Below are 17,723 nucleotides of genomic sequence, written 5' to 3'. Positions count from 1 at the left end.
AAATTAAGATTAAGGTTGAGTAAACGTCAACCTTACCCTTAACCTTAACCTTTAACCAGTAACCGGTTAAACGAAAAATTAACCTTAAAAGCACATTCGCAAATATAACAAAGTCACTTGAATTTTATTTTCTGGGTTCATTTCATATCAGCCAGGTTTATACTAAAAACAAATTATCTCCCTTAGTGCAACTCAGTTGCAGTCTAGTAAAAACCCCCTAACCCTAACCCTAACCCTAACCCTAACCCTAACCCTGGGTTCATTTCATATCACCAAGGTTTATACTAAAAACAAATTATCACTCTTAGTGCAACTCAGTTGCAGTCTAGTAAAAACCCCCTATCCCTAACCCTAACCCTAACCCTAACCCTAACCCTTAACCCTAACCCTGGGTTCATTTCATATCACCAAGGTTTATACTAAAAACAAATTATCTCTCTTAGTGCAACTCAGTTGAAGTCTAGTAAAAACCCCCTAACCCTAACCCTAACCCTAACCCTAAGGTTAAATGGAAAATTAACCTTAACCTTAATCTTAACCTTTAACCAGTAACCGGTGAAACAAAAAAAATAACCTTAAAATTACCCTGATGCTTAACCTCAATCCTAATCTTTAATAAGAGCCAACATATGCTGAAATTAAGATTAAGGTTGAGTAAACGTCAACCTTAACCTTAACTTTAACCTTAAACTTAAAAAATAGCCTACAAATGCTTAAGAAATGATTGAGGTTAAATGGAAAGTTAACCTTACCCTTAACCTTAACCTTTAACCAGTAACCGGTTAAACGAAAAATTAACCTTAAAAGCACATGCGCAAATATAACAAAGTCACTTGAATTTTATTTTCTGGGTTCATTTCATATCAGCCAGGTTTATACTAAAAACAAATTATCTCCCTTAGTGCAACTCAGTTGCAGTCTAGTAAAAACCCCCTAACCCTAACCCTAACCCTAACCCTAACCCTAACCCAACCTTAACCTTAACTTTAACCTTAAACTTAAAAAATAGCCTACAAATGCTTAAGAAATAATTGAGGTTAAATGGAAAATTAACCTTAACCTTAACCTTAACCTTTAACCAGTAACCGGTTAAACGTAAAATTAACCTTAAGCACATGCAGTAATACAACAAAGTCACTTGAATTTTATTTTCTGGGTTCATTTCATATCACCAAGGTTTATACTAAAAACAAATTATCTCTCTTAGTGCAACTCAGTTGAAGTCTAGTAAAAACCCCCTAACCCTAACCCTAACCCTAACCCTAAGGTTAAATGGAAAATTAACCTTGACCTTAATCTTAATCTTTAACCAGTAACCGGTGAAACAAAAAAATTAACCCTAAAATTACCCTTATGCTTAACCTCAATCCTAATCTTTAATAAGAGCCAACATATGCTGAAATTAAGATTAAGGTTGAGTAAATGTCAACCTTAACCTTAATTTTAACCTTAAACTTAAAAAATAGCCTACAAACGCTTAAGAAATGATTGAGGTTAAATGGAAAGTTAACCTCACCCTTAACCTTAACCTTTAACCAGTAACCGGTTAAACGAAAAATTAACCTTAAAAGCACATGCGCAAATATAACAAAGTCACTTGAATTTTATTTTCTGGGTTCATTTCATATCAGCCAGGTTTATACTAAAAACAAATTATCTCCCTTAGTGCAACTCAGTTGCAGTCTAGTAAAAACCCCCTAACCCTAACCCTAACCCTAACCCTGGGTTCATTTCATATCACCAAGGTTTATACTAAAAACAAATTATCTCTCTTAGTGCAACTCAGTTGAAGTCTAGTAAAAACCCCCTAACCCTAACCCTAACCCTAACCCTAACCCTAACCCTAAGGTTAAATGGAAAATTAACCTTAACCTTAATCTTAATCTTTAACCAGTAACCGGTGAAACAAAAAAATTAACCTTAAAATTACCCTTATGCTTAACCTCAATCCTAATCTTTAATAAGAGCCAACATATGCTGAAATTAAGATTAAGGTTGAGTAAACGTCAACCTTAACCTTAACTTTAACCTTAATCTTAAAAAATAGCCTACAAATGCTTAAGAAATGATTGAGGTTAAATGGAAAGTTAACCTTACCCTTAACCTTAACCTTTAACCAGTAACCGGTTAAACGAAAAATTAACCTTAAAAGCACATGCGCAAATATAACAAAGTCACTTGAATTTTATTTTCTGGGTTCATTTCATATCAGCCAGGTTTATACTAAAAACAAATTATCTCCCTTAGTGCAACTCAGTTGCAGTCTAGTAAAAACCCCCTAACCCTAACCCTAACCCTAACCCTAACCCTAACCCAACCTTAACCTTAACTTTAACCTTAAACTTAAAAAATAGCCTACAAATGCTTAAGAAATAATTGAGGTTAAATGGAAAATTAACCTTAACCTTAACCTTAACCTTTAACCAGTAACCGGTTAAACGTAAAATTAACCTTAAGCACATGCGGTAATACAACAAAGTCACTTGAATTTTATTTTCTGGGTTCATTTCATATCACCAAGGTTTATACTAAAAACAAATTATCTCTCTTAGTGCAACTCAGTTGAAGTCTAGTAAAAACCCCCTAACCCTAACCCTAACCCTAACCCTAACCCTAAGGTTAAATGGAAAATTAACCTTAACCTTAATCTTAACCTTTAACCAGTAACCGGTGAAACAAAAAAAATAACCTTAAAATTACCCTTATGCTTAACCTCAATCCTAATCTTTAATAAGAGCCAACATTAAGATTAAGGTTGAGTAAACGTCAACCTTAACCTTAACTTTAACCTTAAACTTAAAAAATAGCCTACAAATGCTTAAGAAATGATTGAGGTTAAATGGAAAGTTAACCTTACCCTTAACCTTAACCTTTAACCAGTAACCGGTTAAACGAAAAAATAACCTTAAAAGCACATGCGCAAATATAACAAAGTCACTTGAATTTTATTTTCTGGGTTCATTTCATATCAGCCAGGTTTATACTAAAAACAAATTATCTCCCTTAGTGCAACTCAGTTGCAGTCTAGTAAAAACCCCCTAACCCTAACCCTAACCCTAACCCTAACCCTAACCCTAACCTAACCCTAAGGTAAGTCCCTTTGCAAGTCACAGTATTTTGGACCTAGAAAACACCACCCTTACCCTAACCCTTCATATTGAAGCAAGAGGATAAAGATGTCTTTATATAATCTTTTAATAAATAATAATCTATTTTTACAGAGTTGGCAGTATAAAGTCTCAAGGAAACCAAATAGCAACAGGAATCAAACCTGAAGCAAAAGAAAATCAAAGCGCTGTAAAGACAGTTAATTACAGGTTGTGTGTATTTTAAGTCCAGTTATATCATTATCTTCCATAGTTCAGAGGGGCTTATTTTCATTTCGCGTTAGCTGTCAAAATTTATATATAAAATTAATCCCAATTTGCCTTAGTATAAATTTTCAGGTATATAAGAATTAACTTAGGCGAAATGGGAGCTTCTGTAAATAAAGGCACAGTAGTATACCGCTGTTCAAAACTCATAAATCCATGGAAAAAAAACAAAATCGGGGTAACAAACTAAAACCGAGGGAAACGCATTAAATATAAGAGGAGAACAACGACACAACACTAAAATGTAACATACACAGAAACGGACCAAGCATCGGACAAAATCCCAAGAGAATAACAAATATATTTGTTGTTCTTGCGGTGTGTGTAGCCATTCCATATCAAATGCCTTCCTCCTCTACTGGTCTCTAGGAACTCAACATGTAGCATTGCTCTTGCCATGGTCAATTGAAAACTGATATACCTTAACTACTACTACTAAATAGAGTTTAATGGCGACTACCCTTGCGGGTATTGCGCCAGATTACCTTATATAAAAACATTTCAAGTAAATGTTTTAAAATTATCATTATTTAGTTATTAGCCTATATTATATATTCATATTATAGAAATTTGTGATTTTTTTCCCCTTAAATTTAATCTTGTTATTTAACTATAGTGTGTATTTTAATTATCTTGATTATATTTTGGTTAATTTATAGTACGAAGAAAAATATATGTGAACTTATTCCGTTATTTGTAACTTAGTCTTCTTTGTTTTTAAAAATCAAATGATTTGGTAAATAGGTGTGTTTGTTGTTTATACATGAAAACTAAGTATTTTATATGATAAACATATCTGACTTTTACAAATATGCAAATCCTAGAAGGGGTCTGACATATTCCTGTACATGGTATATACATCAATACAATTATACCGCGCCTCGTACGTCCTTGGTAAACTGTGATTCTCTTTATATTGAATTTGACTATAAAAGACAGCACCAAGATTCTTGAACTTACGTTGTAGAAGAAAACATATAGTATATATTATTGTGTATGTATAATTAGAATCTATAATGTATTGTTGTAACTTATTTGTGTGTAATAAATTGCAAGTGTTCATATTTTGCAGTTATGTTCAGTATAGATAACAGAGAGTGCTATCTTGGTAGTACCTGATTTAGTGTACCACTTTAAAAATAAAAACTTTCGTAAAAGTTTTAGTGTATATTGTCAAATTCAATGGGGTTATGTTTCTTACATTTAGAAATCATAAACTGATAAATGATACCATCTAGCTCTGTTACAACTTTTAAAAAGCCAATATCAAGAAATGAAAAAAAAACTAAAAAGAAACGGTAAATAATATATATCTACCAATTTTTTTGTTTTTGGTGTCGCCCGTTTAGATTGGAGTTGTTTTCCTTGCACTGTAAAGAAATAAATTGTAAATACTTGCAGCCGTTAAGCTACCACGTGGTAACCATGTGCTGCAAGCAGATACGGCGAGGAGGCTGTAAACAAACAATTTCCAGTCCAAACGGATGATTTAGCAGCCGTGACTAAAAATGATAGACAATATTACAAATACAAGGTTAGTATTTACACGGTGCATTGTTTTTGGTCGTTGTAAAATGTGCTGGTTGGTTCTTAAAATCATCATATCACAAGGAACGGGGTTCTGGCAAGCCAGTGCCCTTAAAGAAAAATATCCCACAATAAGATAACTCATTTATTATCATAGTATTATCCTATCAATATTTTAGCTACGGTGTCAATAGTTAATTCATTGACAGCAGCTGAATCACATTCCTCATAGTGTTAGTTGGGTACATATATATATATACATGCAGTTAATTTTTGTTGTGAAGTTTGTGTCCCCAATTTGATTTGGGACGGACAGACGAGAGAGTGATTGTGATTGATGATTTCTTGGAGATATGTCAGACTCCTGTGGCTTGATATTTTACATATGATCACATGTATTTATAAGCACATTTATAATAAACAAGAATGTGTCCAAAGTACACGGATGCCCCACTCGCACTATTATTTTCCATGTTCAATGGACCATGAAATTGGATAAAAAATATAATTAGGCATTAAAATTAGAAAGATAATATCATAGAGAACATGTGTACTAAGTTTCAAGTTGATTGGACTTCAACTTCATCAAAAACTACCTTGACCAAAAACTTTAACCTGAAACATGCACTGTCATTTTCTATGTTCAGTGGACCATGAAATTGGGGTCAAAAGTTTAATTTGGCTTTAAAATTAGAAAGATCATATCATAAGGAACATGTGTACTAAGTTTCAAGTTGATTGGACTTCAACTTCATCAATAACTACCTTGACCAAAAACTTTAACCTGAAGCGGGACAGACGGACGAACAGACAGACAGACAGACAGACAGACAGACAGACGGACGAACGGACGCACAGACCAGAAAACATAATGCCCCTCTACTATCGTAGGTGGGGCATAAAAATCTACTTAATGCTAATTAATTTAATCTAATTTATTTTCATTTTCTTACTTAGATTTTCTCTTATCAAGAGTTCCTTTAATCAGTTGTTACAAATGTAATTAGTATTTTGAATATTTGATATTTCTTGTCATACTTCTTAAAATCCATGGATTGTTGTCCAGTGACTATTATTTCAATGTTTTGTTTAAAAGTAATTTTAAAAGCCCTAAAGTTTTTGTCATTTTTCTTTTCCTATACTGATACTATCTGTAGGTTTTCTCACCCTGACCAAAAGTATCCTATTAAAACAATTATAAGCATGTTTTTACAAAATTTACACTAGAAACTAGAAATATATGGCTAGATTTTTAGTATTTTCTGAATAACTTTACTTTTATCGCATACCCGTGTTTATTAAATAATCCCATATTGGGATAAGAGTCTGAGAGTACTACAGTTAAACAGGAAGTGTTGCATGTCGTCCACTACTAAACATGTGTCACACAGTTCACTATTACATTTACTCATTGTGTATTTACATTTATTAGTGAATATATAACTTGATCTAAGTTTAAATAGAGTTCTTTCTCTTTCTCTAGTACTCTTTGGTATGATAATACAAAAGTTAACATCATTTTGAATAGTGTGTAGTTGTTTACTTTTTGTGTTATTTTCCCAGTATTGTTGCCACCTTTTTTTTAGTAAAATTTTACATAAACATTTGATATCTTCTTTGTAAAGTGGTATACTAGTTATACATGACTCTATTGATAGAGCCTTTTTAGCTGCTGTGTCTGCCATTTCATTACTACATAAACCCACATGACTGGGTATCCATTCTAAAATGATATTCAAACCCAATTTGGACAGTTTACTATATTCATATTGAATGTCACAAATTATTTGTGTTTCAACTTTAAATATACTTCATGTAATAGCTTTTAGTGCTGATAGTGAATCTACAAATATTACAGTATTTTCTGGTTGAAATTCTTCTAACCAAAAAGATAAAAAGTATGGCTGTTAATTCACACATAAATATTGAAACATGCTTTCGCAGCGACATTAAGGTGATTTTCCCGCAAAACCGAATAACAAAATAGTGCAGGAGTTATTTCCCCTATCTGGATCAACATGTTTAATGGCGGGCGACTTTTGACGTTGCAGACACAGTTATAAATGTAGCAATAGGTAAGTTTCGAGTATCGCATAAATGATGAAATATATCACATATGGTGTCTTTTTTCATATTATAATGTATTTTCACATCAAATAATAGAAATAATTTGAATGAAAGCTGTATTTATCAAAAGAAAGATCGCAAGCGGAGTTTAAGCTCCGCCCACTGTTTACCTTATTTGGAAAATCTATGTAGCCGAGAAGCTTGCAGTTTGCAAGTCTGTTAATTGAAGATAATTGAAGCAGCCTGGCACTTGTTAGTTGATATTTAAACGGCCTGGTTGAAGAAACTAATTAGAAAAAATGGAAAATTTATTTAATATGATCCAATGTCTGGGCAAAATGGTGTAATGTATCGCTTTCAGGTATATAATCTCGAGATATCATACTAAAAATATGGCATGGCTTATGCTAGTCCAAATAATTATGACGTCTTGAAAGGCTATTATAATTTTTTTCTTTGACGCCTTACGTCGACGTAAGGCGTCAAAGAAAAAAATTATAATGCTTATGCATCATGTGCATAGGACAGAAATAAAAAACCACGTGTTGCAATATTTAATTTCAACCATGGCCAGTATCTAGTCCAAATAATTATGACGTTTCAAGACGTCATAATTATTTGGACTAGGCCAGTATCCATCCTTTTTATACGAAAGACACGGAAACACAGGGGTCCTTCTTCATAGGGGTCCACACAAATTATGAAGTTTTTTACCCCACTTTTTTGGGGTTTTCGACCCCAGAAAAACATATTTATCCCACAAACTTAGGACCACCCCATGTTTCATGACTTGACCCCAACCTGTTCATCTTGTGTAAGATAATTTAGGAAAATGACAAATAGCATAAAAAAACTAGTCCAAATAATTATGACGTCTTGAAAGGCTATTATATTTTTTTTCTTTGACGCCTTACGTCGATGTAAGGCGCCAAAGAAAAAAAAATATAATAGCCTTTCAAGACGTCATAATTATTTGGACTAAAAAAAACATGTGCCTGTGCCTCTTATCACCTTTTTAACTGTTTAATGATAATATGCATAAACTGTATAATAAAGGGCAAATACATGTATAATTTGCTTCCAATTAATTATTATTAGGACTAATCTTGCCATTGATTCTGTAATTATATAATTTGCCGGGGCTTATTATTCCTCATCAAAACTACTCCAAATAATTATGACGTGTTGAAAAGCTGTTATATTTTTTTTCTCTTTAAAAAAAAACTTAGCTAAAAAAAAGTAAGGCGTCGAGGAAAAAAAAAAAGCTTTTCAAGATTAAAGTAAGGCGCGTCAAAGTAAAGAAAAATAAAATAGCTTTTCAAGGCGTCGTAATTATTTGGACAACATCAAAACCACCTTTAAATTTCAATTCATCATCCCTAACAAACATTTTTTTTTGTTCGTCTGTTATTGTTAATAGTCCAAATAATTAAGACGTCTGGCAAGACTATTTTTATTTTTATCTGAGACACCAGTAGGAAGGCGTCCAAGAAAAACATTGAAATAGCCTTGCCAGACGTCATAATTATTTGGACTATGTCTTATTAAGCAGTTCATGTACATATATAATTGTAACCTCCAAAAGTTCCAAAGTTAGCTTTATCATTTTTTGTAGCAAAGCTCAAAGCTAAAATAAAATAGTATTTTTATTTTATTTTTTGGCATGATTTAGAGTCAGGGGTTTTATCTTGTCATGGGCCGAGTTTACCTGTATTTTTAAAGATTGTATTATTTCCCTTTTTTATTGGTTGGAAAAAATGATGGCAAAGTATTTATTTATTGAGATGTGAAATTTTCTTAAAAGAGCTGCCATATTAACGATTGTGAACATTAGGATGTAGCATGCAATTGACTTATATTATTGGCAACACTACAAAAATGTAAATGTACTTTTGACTCGAGTTCAGTTTACTTTTCACTTTACAACGGAAATAAAATGACTATTTAAAGGGTCAGTGCTCAAAAAAAGGGTAGGTCAGGTAACCGTAAACAGACTTATATACATGATATATATAAATATATATTTTGGCTTAAGAAAAGACCAAAAGAAGCAATGATCTGAGGCTAATTAATATATAGTTTGCTCATCATGACTGCCTACTTTGACATATTATTTTTATATATATATATGTCTTTTGGAAAATGTTGTTTGTGCTGTTTTTAGACCCTTCTACAAAAAAAATTGTTTTACATGCACACGTATAAAAATTGCGGTTTTTATCCAACGCAATCATAGGTTTAAACGTAGTTTTCAATTTAGACTCGTATATATATATATTTACAGATAATAATTATTGTCAGTTATAAATTGAATAGTCACTGCATACACTTTCCCTCTAAAACACATGTTTGACATCAAATATCTAAACTCTGTCCCTGTTCAGTGTTGGTTGGAATTAAATCCATCACTCAAAGCTATATATCCCCAGTAAACAGAATCGAACTATAATCTATTTCTAGTCTCTAGTCAGACTGACTATATATTAAAGTTCTGTCTGTCTGTTCCATGAATTTTTTTCTTTGCACCTTTCTCAGGAAAATTACAAGGATTTCTTAAATTTGCTTTCAGGGTTTATATATGAGTTAGCAATACCATGCATGTAATGCTATTTCATCTTCATCACTCAACAACTTCCTGTGTACCTTAAAATTGTTAAAGTTTATGGGGGTATCATAAGTTATCAGTAGCTCACAGATTCACTTGTTAGTTTCTGATTATTTTTTTTTGATTTTTTGTTTGGGGAGGGAGCTGCCAGGCTATTTTGAGTAGTGCTCTCAGCACTTCTAGTTAATCATAAATTAGCAACATCGTATCATGACATTAGTTCATTTAATTTGCATTATAAACGAACTTGTGTGGCAAAAGTAATTTCTTTATATTAAAAAAGATTATGATTCATTATCATGATCATACATGTTACATTTGCTATGGACGCATGAAATTATTAAACATGTTGTTATCAATTTTTCAAAAGTATATTATATTACAATTTTTTTTTTTAGCTTGCCTGAGAATTACAGGACTGAAGTAACAGTATGGCATTCAAGCTTTGATGAAATATAAAGTAATTGTTTGAATTTGGGATCTTTATTATAGACAGGTAAATTGTTTATCCTGCAATTATCTAACTGTTGTACAATGAGACAGAAACAGAAATTAAAAACTATAGGTCACCATTTAGGCATAATAGCCTTCAACAATGAGAAAACACAGAAAAGGCCCCAAATCATAAATGTTTATTAACAAGGGGAAAACTATTGGCCTAATTTATGTGGGGAAAATGAATGAACAAACAAACAACAAATGTTTAATTACAGACACAGTCATACATATACAGATATATGTACAGGATGTGTGTGTGTGTTGGGGGGGGGGGGGTAAGTTGATTACATGTATATTAGCAAGTCAGGCTTTTCTTCCAGATTTTATGATACATGTACATGTATGTGCAAATAAATTTCTGTTTTCTTACATCGTGAGAAGATTGTATGATGTAAATTTAGAACTTTATACATGTTATATGGCAATGTTTTAATTAAAAGGCAACTTTGAATACAAAATGTATCTCATTTTTATAAGAACTGACATTCTGAAATCTATACATGTATCACACATAAGTAACTGTACAAGTATGTAAATATTTTCTCAAATAGCAATTATTGATATCACAATTTTCCATTCTTCATGAATTGCAATACAATAGTTTATGTACCCAATATAAATGATCATGATAATTGCTTAATTAAAAATGAAGCTTCTGTACCAGCAATAGTATTTATTTACACAGACATGACAGATACACCTAGGCCTATAATAATATACTGAACTTGCTAGCTCAAATTTCTTGTGATCATGTTGATATTGAAGTATTCCTGTCATTGTTCACATTTGGAAAAGGAGATATAAAGTAATGAAGTTAAACATTATACATAAATTTAAATATTTATAACATAGTGCACCTTTTTAAAATGCATGTGGAAAATTTATATTTTGTTCAAATGTTGAATGAAGACATTAATACTACAGGTAAAAAAGGATGGAAATTATTTCGTTAGAATTTTAATCGTACCTTTTTGAAGAAGTATGTTTGCACTAACTTTGAATTACTTTTTTCATTTTGAAAATTTCAGTTGATAAACATGTATACATTGTACATGTATTATATTTGGGTCTTTTTTTTTATTTCAGGGATGAAGACCTTAATAGACCTGCAGTCAGACACCAGTTAAAAGTTGCTTATAACTCATCATGGCCATTACCATGATTATGGAAGATGTGATAAAAATTTGTTTAGAAAGCTACCAAATATGTTTGTGAAAAAAAGACAGCTATTCTACATAATGTACCGTTTTAAGCAGAAGCATTGACAGTTTCAAGACCAAATGAATTGGAATTTAGTGTTTTGATGCTGAAAAACCTAGGAATATTAATTGGACAATTTAACTTCTTTTTCATCATTATTGAAGTTGATGTTTTTATCTCAATTAAAATGATGTCCAAATATACATAATGGCAGTTCAGAGATTTGTGAATATTCTTAGAATAGGAGCTGCAAAAAGGATTTCAGTTCATAAATTGTGTGTTCATGGATGTAAAAAATGGAATTTGTTGTCTCTTTCATGAAATCTTTTTAAAAATTCTGCAATATCTAACCAAGATGAGTGAGAGATCTACACTAGCCATGCCATTCAGTTGAATTGTACATTTGTAATCATGGTAAAGAGGAATTTTGAAATATAAATTTATAAGTCTTATATGAGTGTTTTGATATTTTTATGGCGATTACAGGCGATTCAATATAAATATTAATCATACCAGTATTAAGACTTACAGATATGTACATGTACATTTGTACAATGTATGCATGCAATTCACTGATGCACCACTAATGGAGTTACATGTACATGTAATAATAAAAGTAAGAATATGACATATGATTGCCAATGAAACAACTCTCCCTCAGGAAACAAATAGTCATATACATGTTCATTTATGTATTGTCCACCAGAGAACAAGAAAATCATATTTTGTCATGATTTATATTTCATTCTCAATTCATGACACACAAACTTCAGGTTTACAAAAGGTTCAAAAGCATAATAAAGTGTTTTAATTAAGTTGTTGGTTAAATTGATGTTGGCCTTCAATGCTGAGCAAGACCTCTGTATAAGACTACAAGTGTAACAGCCACACAATGTTTGAACCAAACAAAATTGTAGTTTTCTTTGTTTGCATTTATATCATGATGCTATAATTTTGTACATCTGTACCTTTACAATGTATATACATGTACATCATATGTTCATGTTTATCTAACTTTTCTACAGGTATACTTGGAAATGGGAATTATATTATATTAGTCATGTCCCCTTTATCATGATTCCTTCATTTGATTACCACATTACAGTGTATACATGTATGGCAATGAGACAGCATTCCCAACACACAGACAGAACTCGGTTTCTTCTTATTTTAAATTTAAATGTATCATACACGTTTATATTTATTTACATATATATAGTTAGTACATCTAGAATTTGATACAAAAAGTAAGATGTCATGATGTGGTATACTTGCCAATGAAGCTTTGCTTAACAATTAAGTTGTGTTAATTTTATGATTTGGTCAGGTAAATATTTACCCGATGACTTTTGGTAGGCAGTAGTTTTATAAGTGTTTACATGTATATAAATGTATCATTTTTACTTTCCTACTGACTTTTTGGTCCTGTCTCCTACATGTATATCATGATTCATTCATCTGAAACTTTTTGATTGTGTATGTTACATGTATATATATACATGTATTAAGCATGTTGGTTATTAATGTATTTGTATATACATTGTATACATTGTACATGTATACTGGTACATAGAATTTCTTTTATTCTGACAGAAAAGAAATACCTGTTTAGTTGGCTCCCATGCGCGTAGCTACGTTTACGTCAAAACGCCCGGGCGTACACTTGAATTTGGTAAAACAAAATATTTTCATCTAGATATTATTAAAAGAATTGGTTAACAGTACATCAACCTTCTAAGTCTTTCTTCAATTGCTTGTAATTTCGAATAAAAATGTCAAAATTGGTGTGATATTTAAATATTTGTTCATTTTCTGTCAAAGTCTAAATCTACCTTGTTTTCTATACTCGCTTTCCTTTTTTAAAGCAACTCCTTATGAACTTAGATTCGAAATGTGGTTTGCATTTTTTAAAATTATAACTGTGTAGATGTAGGTTCAGTATGTGGTTAAAGTTTTTATTTAAGAATTTAATGCTTCTTTTTGTAAATTTATTGGGGTGTAAAAGCGTTGACCGAAGTACATTTTGTATGAAGCGCGGAAGCGCTTCATTCTAAAAATGTACGCACGGTCAACGCTTTTACAACCCTATAAAGTTACAAAAAGAAGCATTCAATACTTATAATTACATTTTTAAGCTATGATCACGAAAACACGAATTTTATATATTTTATTATTTAATTCACCTGTGCACTTTATTGTTGGAGCACGTGTTATCATGAGTGAAAAGTTGTATTGAGCAATGCAACTGCTTACGGAATAACACGTGATGTGCAGTTAGCCAATCAGAATAAAATATTATGATGAAACATACATCTAATGTAATTATATATATTTTACGATAGCTGGACAAAAACTGTTTATGGTCAAAAGAGTATCCAGCGCATCATGACGAAACTATATATGATGAATTTCCCCGTAATTTATGGATTTTTAAAAGGAATTTCTTAAAGAAGTTACATTCTGTGGTTAAAATTTGGTACATATAAATTATTGGTAAAACCGTGGTCAAAGTTAATGAAATTTTCTTGGAGGAAAACGCGTATAGCGCAAGAATAAATTTCATCCTGGTATCTATGATGTCGAGTTAATTTACATGATACATTGATAAACCTCCATATTTTGTTATGAAACTTGTGCAGAAATTAAATGAAAATATTTGATTTGTTTTAATCCTGTAATGGACTGGTAAATGAATAAACTTTTACGGGGAGAAATTTCAGGCGAAAACCAGGGTTCTATTTACACATTTTAATATTGCACTCAGAAAATTAATCATTTCATGTTCATTTACGATTCTAACTCTATATGATAAACAATGAATTATAGATTAAACAAAAAAATAAGCATTTTGAATCTAAAGAATGTTGTTATTGATATGAGTTTTCAATGACAGGAATCATGGTATGTCATTCTCGATAACTTAAAAACTTCCGGAGGCTTAGCACCCGCTCATCTACTACCAGCTGGTTCATTGGCTTGGATCCAATAGGGCCTGCCCCTGACCGAGGTTCGGGCTTACACTTAAAAATGACCTAGCTACGCCACTGGCTCCAATCTCTGCATTGAAAACATGATTGATCATGTTGATTGTGCTGAATGTCACGTAAGCACTTGCAGCTTTTTCTTCGCTGTCCATTTGTATTGGTGGCCACTTTGTACAGTAGGCAGGATTTTAATACGAAATGAGCGACATAAAAAACATAATGGTAAAATTGTATAGTTAACTTTTAAGGTTGAGAAATTAAGATGCATATGACAAGGCTGCAGATCGAATCATAGGTACATGTGTCGGATATAATTTGTTCGACCTCAATGGACTTTTTTTTTTTTTTAAGTTTTGAGTACTCAATGCCACAGCTTCTTATCCTTACTCTAAAAATGTAGTTTGTGCAAATATTAAAACTGAATGAGAACAGAATCATATCCCCCATGTTAATGCTGGTGTTTGCCTTTAAATATTCCAAACAAAAAAAGGAGGGCAGAATAATTTTACAAAGTAACTAAGAATGTTAGAATAAGTAATATTTGGCAATGAATGGGTTGAAAAGAAATATTCTGTCCAACAAAATACAGGAAATAACCAGGGACATAACAAAAAAAAACAAGCCTGACACCTGTTGAAAAATCATAAACATTTACAGGCAAAAAAAACTCCGGGCCAGTGCATGCCCCGGCCATGAGAACAAATTCAAGAAGACCTCTCAATCATGATTAACAAATGATACCAGTCACACTTGATTAACAGCAGATATTCAACAAATTTGAATATTATTATGCAGGTAGGTTATTTTATTTAAATTTAAAAATAGGCACTGGCTACGGTTACATGGAAATGTAACAATAATACAAATATTATTGTTACATTGGAGACTAATTGCCGGAATGCAAAGTTGGGTGAGGAACCGATTAATGACAAATGTAACAATAATTACTGAGGCTACGGTTACATTACGTTATTGTTACATGAAAAACAGCAATGTACGCTAGATTGATTAAACTTAAATCTTCTATAGTTGTATTGCTTCATTCTTTCATATGTACTAAACAATACTTGTAATTTAATACTGATGAATTATTTATAATAAATATTACTAAGTTATTCAACAAGTGGTGTACAACTTGAATAGTTTTACTACGTAATAATGGTTTTGATGTTCTTAAAGATACTACTCAAGATTAGGAGTGTGACTGTCAAAGGTGAAAAATATAATTCAATGGTTTCACTTTTTAAAGTATTTAACTGCACACCTACTCTTATTACTGTCATTATACTTTGGACCAATTTTGTTTATGGGGAAAAAAATAAAACTTGGGATGCGTTTTAAACGAAACTGAAACAATATCAAGACATACATTTCATACAGCTTTATAACTTGACGCAAATTGATAATCAAAAGCAAAGTGTGCTCACTGTAACTTAAATACTAAGAAATTTTGTATGTACACGTATCCGTGGAGGACGTAAAATCGTTCATCAAAAATGTGTCGGACTTTAAAAACAACTTACTGGATTTGTAGAAATTGTCATTGTAGATAAAAAAATTACTGTAAATAAATTGTATGTTATAAATGTATGTAATAAATGTCTTCAACTTTTATTATTTAGTACATAATACTAGTCCCATCGTACATTGCTTTTTTTTCATGTAACAATAACGCAATGTAACCGTAGCCTCAATAATTATTGTTACATTCGTAATAAAACCGGTCCTTACCCCACTAGGCATTCCGGCATTTAGTCTCCAATGTAACAATAATATTTTTATTATTTTTACATTTCCATGTAACCGTAGCCAGTGCCTTAAAAATAACCAATGACACACCGATCAAACAAAAAAATCATGAATTTCTGGATTCTTTATGAAAATGAAGCTTTTTTCAGTAAAATGTTAATGGTTTACAATACACAAACACTAAAAGAGGCATAGTAGGCCAATCTATTAATTTATATATTGAACTCACACTTGTGAAATTATAGTTATACAAACACCCAAGATGCGGATTCCGAATTTGAACCAAAAAAGGGGGAGGGTGCGTGCCCACACACTAATCGACGTTTAGAGGGCTACACATAAACATATTATAATGACCTGAATAATTCTGAATTGTTTCCCTTCAAATAATAAAGCAAGCAATACGAGCATATTTGTTTATTCGCTCAATCATATTATTACATAAATCGCCGGTGAAAACAAAATATACACATAGTTTTTCCGTCAGCGGATCCGACTATTACAAAGTCTTTCAAACGCTTTTTTCTTGCAATACATGACGATTATGTTACTACACGTTAAAAAAATTGAAAAGTGCAGGTACAAGAGCTATACCAACCCACTAAATTCTGGTACTGGTAGAAAGGCTATATTCCATATTTTTCAAAAAGTGCTGCTACTAGTTATAAAGCTTTCGTGTAACAGAAATTTCACAACCCGAAGTGCCAAAAAGTCAATAAATCGATAAAATTCTCAATGTTTTATTGTTTTTTATTTACAAAACATCTAATAAAAAACTAGTAGCAGCACTTTTCAAGTAAAACAAGTTATGCCAATTACAGGGAGACCAAAATCAGCGCGATCCGATTTCATCTTCAACCTGCACTTTTGACTTTTTTGGAAAATGTCGTTACTTTCAGTTTGAAGTCACGTGACACTAGTGTATTTATATTTTTCTATAAATAAAAGTTTGGAATGTAAATCAGAATAGACCCTTTTCCCTCCGTATACTCCTTTGACGTGTATTTTGGCTTTTAGACACTGAAAAATAGCTCTGAGTTCAATATGATGTTTCTTGTGTATAAAAATGGGAAATTTTTTGAAAAGGCCTTAACATCGCTGCGTTTGTAATTTAAAACCTTTTTTTACTTTAAGTTCTGGAACTACAAAAGCACATGCATTTGTGTTGTTTTCTGGGTTCTTAGATCCATCTGTATATATATTTTAAAAAAATTACTATACTTGTTTTCAATGAGGATATTTCCTTCACTTTTAATGAGGTGAGGACTATCCTTTTTTGTAATAATTTTTGTAAGTTCAGTTCGGACCTGTGGTTTAAGAACATGCCATGGTGGGGTTGGGAACTCTTTACATTTGTTTACAGTATGTGTATCTACATTATATTTATTCGTGGTATCATGTGCAGTAACACAATAAGGTTTTTGATTTTCCTTATTTTTTTCCTTGTTAAAATCATAAATAGCATTTTCTTGTAAACTCTTTTTAGTTGGGTTTGTGTCATTGAAACTAAATATATTACAAAAAGACTTAGTAAATATTATTGTTACATTGTAGACTAATTGCCAGAATGCATGGTTGGGTAAGGACCTGATTAATTACGAATGTAACATTAACGATTGAGGCTACGGTTACATATCGTTTTTGTTACACGAAAGACAGCACTGTACGAATGTACTAAATAATAAAAAGTTGAAGACATTTATTTTATTTTTGGAGCAT

General features: G+C 31.6%; 1 long non-coding RNA gene across 3 annotated transcripts; it reads left to right on the top strand.

Annotated features, from left to right (window-relative positions):
• Positions 1-6,867: 6,867 nt before the first annotated feature.
• On the top strand, positions 6,868-11,369 carry LOC143082078 (uncharacterized). Of its 3 annotated transcripts, none has more exons than XR_012980265.1 (3): positions 6,868-6,976; positions 9,972-10,069; positions 11,158-11,369. It is a non-coding gene; the product is annotated as an uncharacterized LOC143082078 (long non-coding RNA). The 3 variants fall into 3 exon arrangements; XR_012980266.1 differs by lacking the exon at positions 6,868-6,976 and adding an exon at positions 8,750-8,848; XR_012980267.1 differs by lacking the exon at positions 6,868-6,976 and adding an exon at positions 8,838-8,938.
• Positions 11,370-17,723: the final 6,354 nt, after the last annotated feature.

Source organism: Mytilus galloprovincialis, chromosome 7 (genome assembly GCF_965363235.1).
Source record: "Mytilus galloprovincialis chromosome 7, xbMytGall1.hap1.1, whole genome shotgun sequence".
NCBI lineage: Eukaryota > Metazoa > Mollusca > Bivalvia > Mytilida > Mytilidae > Mytilus > Mytilus galloprovincialis.
This window is presented reverse-complemented; position numbering and strand designations above follow the sequence as displayed.